We start from the raw sequence: 9,818 nt of genomic DNA on the forward strand, positions 1-9,818 counted from the left end.
TAACCCAGCCAGCGCCTCTCTCCACTCTCTCCAGCCGCACCACCATCTGAAAATCCCTAATTAGGAGAGCTGCGGAGCAATTAACACGTGTCACAGTCGACATCATCAGGTGCCGCTCTAATTTCATCACTACAAGAGATTTTTTTCTTTTTCTCTTTCTTTCGGAGTTTCTCTGAAACCCGCAGGCTGGAACGGACTCCCGTCTTTTAGCGCAAGCTACACGAGCTCCCGGTCCGCCGTGCGTGCTTTGTTACCGACAGCCAAATCAACCCAAACCAGTGAACAGAGCAGGATAACAATCGAGGCGACATCCATCTCTCTCTCTCTCTCTCTCTCTCTCTCTCTCTCTCTCACACACACACACACACACACACACACACACACACACAATCTCACAGCGGGAGAAACGATATCAGTGAGCGACTGTTTATAATGTAAGAACTGAACATATTTTGGTCGCTTTTGTTCAAAAAATATTGGAAGTGGAAATTTTATATACAGTTACAACAACCATTATTATCATTATCATTATTATTATTATTATTATTATTATTATTATTATTATTATTATCATCATCATCATCGTTATTATTAATAATAATAATAATAATTATTATTATTATCATCATCATCGTTATTATAATAATAATAATAATAATTATTATTATTATTATTATTATTATCATCATCATCGTTATTATTAATAATAACGATGATAATAATAATAATAATAATAATAATAATAATAATAATAATAACAATAACAATAATAAAATACATCAGAGATAAAAACAATCGGAGCTGAATTAGATATGAACAGCTGCGATTGAATGTCTATTTTTAGGATTAGACCTAACACCGATTTTTAGATTAGTTTATATTTCGTTATTAGTCTAACCAATAATAAATGTTTCATCGTGTTTTCTGTTATTTATTTATTTATTTATTTATTTATTTATTTATTTATTTTTTACAAATGGCAGCATTTCATGTAAATCACATTTAATAATGTTCTTCATTCACTGTAATAATATAAGAAAACAAAAATAGGCATTGCATAAGGAAATTAGTATGATTTTATTATAACGTTGTTAAATATAGATAATAATTACTCATGTTTATTGGTGTTTAAATAACGTTGCCTGCGAAACTATAAAGATTAAAAACAGGAAGCCTTTTTACCAGGGTTTTGTAAAAGTCATATATTAAACAATCATTTTTCATCAAAACTCGGTCAGTTGTGTGAAGAGTGTGAGGTTAATGCATCCACAAACAATGGGATTAAAAATGTAACTTTTTATTTTTATACCATCTTAACGATAATCGATTAAAAACAGCACTGACGTTTCTGTTCTTTTATTCAACAGTCTTTCTATGTTGGAAATCATTAAAGAAGAACACATTAGTAGACTTAACTCCAGGTAGATGTGCCTAGTTAAGTACAATTCCCAGTGGGTAGAAGAGAACAATAGCCGTTTAGCGCGTTGTGCAGGAGGAGACACTCATTTTTTTTTTTTTACCGTCGTTAGAAAAAGTGAGAGAGAGAATGAGAGAGAGAGAGAGAGATGGAGGGGGTCTCGAGACAATGGGCGGGGCTTCTCTCTGTCAATCAGCTGCTGCGACCCGCATTCCTTGTTTTTGCCTTGTGCATCATATTTGCATCTCATTATTCCCAGGCTGAGAAGGCCTTCAGTTCATTAACGACATCCTTTGACGATTTCCCATAATTCCATGGTTCTCTTGGACTACCTGCCTCTCACACTAGGCAAAAGGGAAAAGAGTAAAGAAAAAGAAGATTTGAAGAACAAGAACAGAAAAAGAAGGCCAAAAAGCAAGAAGAGAAGGAGCAGGTGTGAAATGGGTAACCTTTTACACAATGACAAACATGGAGGTGGAGAGAATATGCAGAGGTGGTAGGAAATGTCTTTTTCTGTCTTTTTGTATTTCAGGATCTCTTGTGGAATCAGACACCATTTTGTAGTTAATCAGCCTTCTGTCATGATGGATCCCTCAGCAGGTCATGGGTCAAAGTTGAACTGGAGGTCAGAATTAACACTGCATGAGAGTCAAGCTTCAGACTTGGACGCTGATTTGGCAGAGGGCAGTGTCTCTGTGCAAGTCAGGACTGGGTTATTTTTAAACTTTAGGTATGAAACACAAAGAGGAGGTGAATAACAATGAGATGTAATCTCCATTACACTTTACTAAATGCATGACAACCACTGACCAAAACCTGGTTCAGTGGAGAGATGAATACAAATTTTAATAGCTCATAAAACACATTGATTCCACTCAGTGAAGTTTTTTGTAACTGCATTATTCCTAAAGACTCTTTTTTTCATGATGGCTGAAAAGCTTTTCACCATGGCCTCTGCTGAAACTCCATCAGGACCAGAGAGAAGAGTAGAAAATGGGGCGAGCCATGAATGTAGTGGCATGATTGGTGAGAAGAGAGAGGCTCTCTCTTTTTTTACACACGCATAGATGCTCAGACACACTGTAAAAAAATGTCACTCCAAGCCTTTCACATGCAAAGCACACAGTCATAAGCCCCGCGTGAATGGAAATGGGGTTCAGATAAAAGGTCCAGCATTGTCTCTTGATTAAAACCCTCTCAGCCATATTCTTGTTTGCTCCACCCATGACATGCGCCATTTGCTCCTGTGAAAATGGCCCTGATGTTGATTCACTCACCAGTCGAGCTTGGCCTCGGGGCTAGATAAATAAACAGGCATCTGTTGTTTTATTTAATGCTTACTTCATCTCATAGTTCTCTTTCTTGCATGGTGGGCTGGGGGTCGCAGGGCTTCACAAGACAAGTCCATTTAGTAGAACATACACACACTTTATCATTCAGAAAGAGAGGTGTAACATGGCATTTAACTGGATCCCTGAACAAACTTCTTTGTTAGAGTGTGTATTGTAGGGGATCACTGAGCCACACGGTCACAGTCAACTTCACATTCAGCCCTATAGGCATTGTTCATAACAGTTCGAGAAACCTCCACAGCACTGTCTTTGCCTCTATTTTGGAGGCTTAATTTATTGTAGCTAAATTCATGCTAAAATCAATTCTAAATACATAAAAATAACGAATAATCTGTATTTTCTATCAGATCAGATCAAATACTCTAAAACATTTAATCTACAAGTTGTTATGTGAAAGAATAAATCATGTGCAAATGTTTGTGGAATACTGAAACCCTTTTCCTTAACCATGGGCTCTGTACTCAGGTCATGAGACTGTAAATATACAAGCAAAGACCTGAAGCGATAAATCTTCCTGAGCAGATCCTGCTGTCCCACCACACTGCCATTACTACACACACAACACACACTCTCTCTCAGACCACAGATCATGGTCTACTCTTCATTCAAACACTGTTTTACTTGTCCTCTTTTAACAGAGAAATCAGTCATGCCTGGAATGACATGTGAGTTTGCAAACAACGCCAGTCTCTGGTTTCTCTGGATTTCAGATAAACCAGAAGCTATTGAGTTACACTGTTTTCCTACATAGGGCATACTACCTACTATATCTCTGTTTTTGTAGGGTGTGAAATTTATTGTGCTTTAGCCACAAGCTATTTTTCCACCCACATTGAATTTACAATGGATTTTCAGCCAGCCATTTGTATTTTATTTTTATATATTTATCAGTCACACAAAACCCCCAAAACACTGGTTTTCCTCAAAGGCACATGGGCTGAACTGAATAGAAGGAAAACCATTTTGTCATAATTAATAATGTGTTTTACAGAGATTTTAGCAGCATTCACAATCTAAAACATGTTTTATCAATTCCAGTTGCAGGCTTTGCAAAACCGCCAAATTTATATAAAACACAATACATTTTAAAATAAATATAATCTGCTACAATTATGATAGCTAAAATTTGATAATAATGCTGACCACAATATTATTTCATTTTGTAAAAGCTTTTATGCTAGTAAGCATCTTTCATTTTTAATATTTTTATTTTTTAAACTAAATGTTTAGACGAAATATTGCAATTAACAAAATATTTCACTTCTATCTTTTTTTTTTATGAATTTTTCTAAATAAACATATTGTTATTAAAATGATAGAAAAATTTCATTTCATTGATGATTTTTATTTTTGCAAATTAAATTATATATTTAATATGTACCTCTCTCCTGTCTGGAGCCAATATTAAGTTGAACCAATCTTATAAAGTTTTCCTCATAGCATGAAAATTGTGGATGCACTATTTGGATACATGACTGCTATTTTGCAGTCCCTCTCCTTGAATGTTTAATGTTTGGGACATAAGGAAAGAACAAAAGCTGGTGAACCATTTCCTCTGAGAGCTGCTGCTGTTAGGATATGAGACTGGACTCCTGCTGCCCCCTACAGAATCACAACTATCAGCTCACTAGATGATATGTTGTGTGCTTATTTACAGAATTGTGTCATAGAAGACTATATTTATATAATATGCTTATAAAGCATTCTTTTAAAACAAGTTAAATGTCAATCCTCAATCTTAATATATAATGTAGCATTGAAACTGAAATATGTCACATAGCAGTGTACACTAATCAGCTATAACTTTAAAAACAATTGTCTAATATTGTTGTCAGGTTCACTCTGTGCCACCAAAATAGTTCTGTCCCATCGAAGCATGGAATCCACAAAATCTCTAATAGTGTTCTGTCATATCATTTTTACAGTGTGGCAGGGTGCATTATTCTGCTGAAAGAGACCACTGCTATTATAGAATACTGTTGCTATAAAGTGGTGTACTTGGTCTGCAACAATGTTTAGGAAGGTGGTACACATCAGAAAAATCCACATTAATGTCAGGACCTTAAGTTTCTTAGCTAAACATTATCCAGAACATCACATTGCCTCTGCCAGCTTGTTTTCTATCCATAGCACATCTGTTCCCTACTCCGAGTGACATGCACACTCAACTGTAGACATATATAAAAGAAAATGTGAATCAGACCTCCTTTTGTAGCTCATCAGGCCTTCTTCTATTGCTCAATGGTCTAGTGGTATAGTAGCTCTTCTGTGTGATTTGGCCCTGAAGGGCTAGCCTTCTTTTACAAGCCTTGCATTTTTGGTAGGTAATAACCACTGAATTATTGGGAACACCCCATAAGACCTGTGGTTTTAAAGAAGCTCTGACACAGTGGTTGAGCGATCGCAATTTGGACCTTGTTAAAGTTGCTGAGATCCTTATGCTTACCGAATCTTCCTGCTTCCAATACTTTAACTTGGAAAACTGACTGATAATCATTATTATTCACTTCAACTGACAGTGGTTATAATGTTACAGTTAACTGGTGTAAATGAACCAACACTGAACTGACGATTTGATTTGATATGAATTTAGGCCTACTGTTCTGTATAAAGTGTTGGTAAACAAGCCTGGAAAAGAGAATTCAGTCAAAAGGAACTGCTTGGATTGTGTCATGCACAGGCGATGAAGGCAGGCCAGTCTCACCCCACATCGTCACATATCGACGTTGCCTCGGATGGCGTAGACATCCGACGCAGAAGGGAGCCCCTTTGCGTCGCTTTTCAACGTAGATGGCCTATACACTTAATCACTTATTATTTATAATAAATATTATTTATATTAATAAACACTTATTATTTATAATAATAAGTGTATTGGATTATTTATACTATATTTAATAAATAATAATGTTACGAAATGTCCACTACATACGACCGATTCGTTGGTTGTCCCCCGGCCGCGTCCAAATCCGAAGATGACCTGAACCCTAACCCTAACCCTAACCCAAACCCTAACCCTAACCCTAACCGTAACCCAAACCCTAACCCTAATCCGAAGATGATTTGCAATTAAGTGTATAGGACGGGCATCTACGTTGAAAAGCGACGCTGGATTTGCACTGAAGTGTATAGGACGGCCATCTACGTTGAAAAGCGACGCAAAGGGGCTCCCTTCTGCTTCGGATGTCTACGCCATTCGAGGCAACGTTGATATGTGACGATGTGGGGTGAGACTGTGTAGATGAAGGTGATAAATCTTATTTCATTTGGAAAGTCTATATTAGAGTGGATACATTTATGTAATGTTATAATTATGTGTTCTGTATTTCTTAAATCTACCTGCTAGTTCTCGGTGAAATAAATATATTCTTTAGCTACAAGAAATTATTAATGTCTTATTTCAGAAGGTTAAATCTTAGTTTAAATCTTTTTTTTAAAGTTAAATCCTTTTCACAAACATACTGTATGCTCTAAGATAATTTAAAATAATCCATAAGCACCGGGGATAATGTACAATAAGAATGTAACTAAATTATACAAATAAGCCACTTATAACCTGAGTAGGACAAAAAGAGGCATTAGTAAATCTCAATGTTTTCAGTGCCCCTGAACTCAAAGTAGATTTCAAAGGATTTGCATGTAACTGTAGATTTAAATTTCCTTTTTTCCAGAGGGCTTGGTGTCACATTCAGAGTTGAAGTCTGCTCCTGTCTGAGAGACAGAAGGTATGTGCATCCAAGCTGCAGCTATTGTCTGCTGAAAGAAATAAAACTGAATGGATCACTTTCATCTCTGCCTGTTCTGAACCCAATTACACAAAATGGTATATACATACATATATAATTTACTGGATTTACTGATTGCACATTAAGCATATATATATATATATATATATATATATATATATATATATATATATATATATATATATATATATATATATATAGTACTAATATGTTTTTCTATATGCAACAGAACGTATATTTCAACAGTTTGTAATTTATTCCCTACCTGTCTAACACTGAATCACTAGATAAAATATTTATACATTAACATTTTTCACTCAAACATTATGCGCATGATATGATTTTGTTTGTTCCAAAATATAAAAGAGTTAAAAAAAACCTACAATATAATAAAACAATATAACTACATAAAACAATATAATACATTTCAGGTTTCTTTAATACAGTGTGTATATTACACAGCTAATAGAACACATATCTGTACCATGTTTAGTTCTAATAATACAAATAAATTTCAGCCTAATGATTTTTCTGTAAAAAAAAAATACACAAAATTCAGGTCACTTTTTTCAGCAGAACTTCCAGTGGAATAAATTGTGCTGGATGTGTGTGACAGATCTGGGAGGCTATTTCTCAGGCTGGGCCATGAGCTTGTTGTCTGCTCTGAGAATTGGAGGAGTTGCTGCTTCCGCAGAGGAAAGACCCAGCAACGGTCACAACACACCACAGCCCTACTCCATGACAGCCCATACATCCGTATGTGGCAACACACACACACACACACACACACACACACACACACACACACACACACACAAACCCCACACTGCTGTACTCTGACAATTGCCCTGCATACCACCAGCTACCAAGTCACCAGAAACCATGAGAGATTTAGTAGTGTAAGTCATACATTGCTTGATTAATTACAAGAAGCTCTGCATCTGTTCTGTTATGCATCTGATACTGAAACAAAAGAGCTAAATTACATTAGCTGAGAAAGTTGAGACTTTCTGTATTTTTTTAAATAATCTAAACCTAATAATAAATAACTATAAACACATCTTGCATTTATGATCTACATGTTTAGAAACATGTCTAGCAGTCAGTAAGGTTTCTCTTTGGCATGAAAACATGCATCCTTTTATTTCTTTAGAGAAAAAAAGCGAGGCTGATGACAGAATACATTAATAAGCAAGTGATAACAGTAATAACATATTTAAAAAGTTAAATAAATAAAAATACTAGTTTACAAATTGCTATTGTAAAATCAGAATAAAACACTTTGGACTGTGCCATTATTAGATGTTAATCAGCTTTAGACTTTAGAAAAATCTAACTTTTATATAGTTATGTATAGGGTCAAAACACCTGTCAGTGATTTTTTTCCTATAACAGCATGCTCAGAAATGTAGTGTTCCAGTATTTGCTAGTCAGGAGGTTTTGAATGAAAATATAATTTAAAATCATTACATTATAAAGCATTACATTATATGGCTCAACAAATACAATAACAAATATTTCTGGAAATTGTGCCAACAATAATAAAGCAAAGAATGAGAGTAAACAAACTCACCAAATGAATACTCATTACACTCATCGGTCTGTGTGGGTAATTTATATGTAATTGGCTGAAGAACTGAGAGTTTAGTCGAGTGGATCGGCACCTAGTGTAACTTTGCACTTCTGCAGGTTCAAGATATTACAAGTGACCTTTGACCCTGCTGCCACCCTGGGGTAAAATGGCTAGCCTGGTCTCAATCCACTCTTTCAGACGTCAAAGAAAAGGGGGAGGGGGGGGTGAAGGAGGAGTTATCTAGTGACCCATCCTTTATCGGCGACACAAACTTGCAGCGCCTCATGGCTCCAGGGTTCTCCTGTGGCTATGCAGATGAGAGAGGAGGCTTAAAAATGAATTTTAATCACTTTGGGAATCTCCAATTTCTGAGCTGCTACCCGCCGTGAATCTGTCTGCTCAGGACTCATACCAGAAATGACAAAGTGGCTTCAGTGAAGCCAAACTCTCTCATGCAGACACACACACAAACACACACACGTACGCATGCACGATTGCACGCGTGCTCACACACACACACACACACACACACACACACACACACACATAAAAATACACTTTAAAACACATGCCTATACTCCTTTACTGTAAAAGATTTAAGTTAATTTTAAAATATCAAACATCATTAAAGCATATTGTATGGAAATACTATTAAAAATAAGTAAGACCCTTGCTATAAATCATAGGTCTGCTCACCAGGAAAACACTGAATATTATTTAAAATATTGATTATTGTTCTAACATTTCTTAAATGTTACTATAACCAATTCTTAATAGGACCAAACATAGCTATAGAATGGAACCTGGGGATGCACATTCTTTAACAATCCACACAAAAAAAATCCCTTTCTACATAGAGCCTGTATGTCAAAGTATTGGACGAGGGTTAATATTCAAATGTAAACATTAAACATGGCAAATCAGAGCCTCATGCCAAGGCCTTTTGTTCAGGAGCACCGAGAAAGCAGTCACCCTGAAACAATGGCCAAAATTAGCATGCAGCAGCCCTGGAGCGATGTGTCGCGTCGCAGTGACAAATGCTCCTCTCCTGCTGCGAGGGTCAGTGCAGAAGATCCTTCTCACACACTGGCAGAATGACACACAACTCAGAAAACAGAATATGTTATAGAACCTGCACTTTAAAATCAAGGGAGAGTAAAGTACACTTAATGCCTAATGCAGAGGTTTATGATATTGCTTATTATTAAAATATTTATAAAACATGGTGATGAAACAGCTATTGGGAGTATATGTTTGTGTTCAGTTAGAACCTTCGAAAATGAATGGAAAATAAACCTGTAAAAAATATTGTTAATATACACTGATAATACATATGTATATGTAATGTATATGAAATAATTCAATTCAGTTTTTTTGTATAATACTTATTTTTTATGTATATTAATTTCATTATATATATATATATATATATATATATATATATATATATATATATATATATATAATAATTAATAATGTATGCAATTTAGAAATTATTGACAAGGATGCAGGCACACAGTGATGAATACTGGCCTCCTACTGTTAGACTCACCACAGAGGATCCTTTTCACACACCGGCAGCATGTCAAACTTCTAGAGTCAGAGCCACTAGTCTGCATGTCCTTTGAGTACAAGTATCCCCCATTAGCATGAAAAGTCATCTTGGAAAAGCAAGAAAATGGATAGCATAGCTGGATGGAGAAGGTGATTAATTCGAGGACTACCTGGCA

The 9,818-nt window shown here is 35.7% G+C and overlaps 1 long non-coding RNA gene across 1 annotated transcript; it reads left to right on the top strand.

Moving 5' to 3' along the window:
• Positions 1 to 2,035: 2,035 nt before the first annotated feature.
• LOC124395863 lies at positions 2,036 to 7,496 on the top strand. Its single transcript, XR_006927690.1, has 3 exons — positions 2,036 to 2,443; positions 6,441 to 6,494; positions 7,132 to 7,496. It is a non-coding gene; the product is annotated as an uncharacterized LOC124395863 (long non-coding RNA).
• Positions 7,497 to 9,818: the final 2,322 nt, after the last annotated feature.

The sequence above is a fragment of the Silurus meridionalis genome, chromosome 2, assembly GCF_014805685.1.
Source record: "Silurus meridionalis isolate SWU-2019-XX chromosome 2, ASM1480568v1, whole genome shotgun sequence".
Taxonomy (NCBI): domain Eukaryota; kingdom Metazoa; phylum Chordata; class Actinopteri; order Siluriformes; family Siluridae; genus Silurus; species Silurus meridionalis.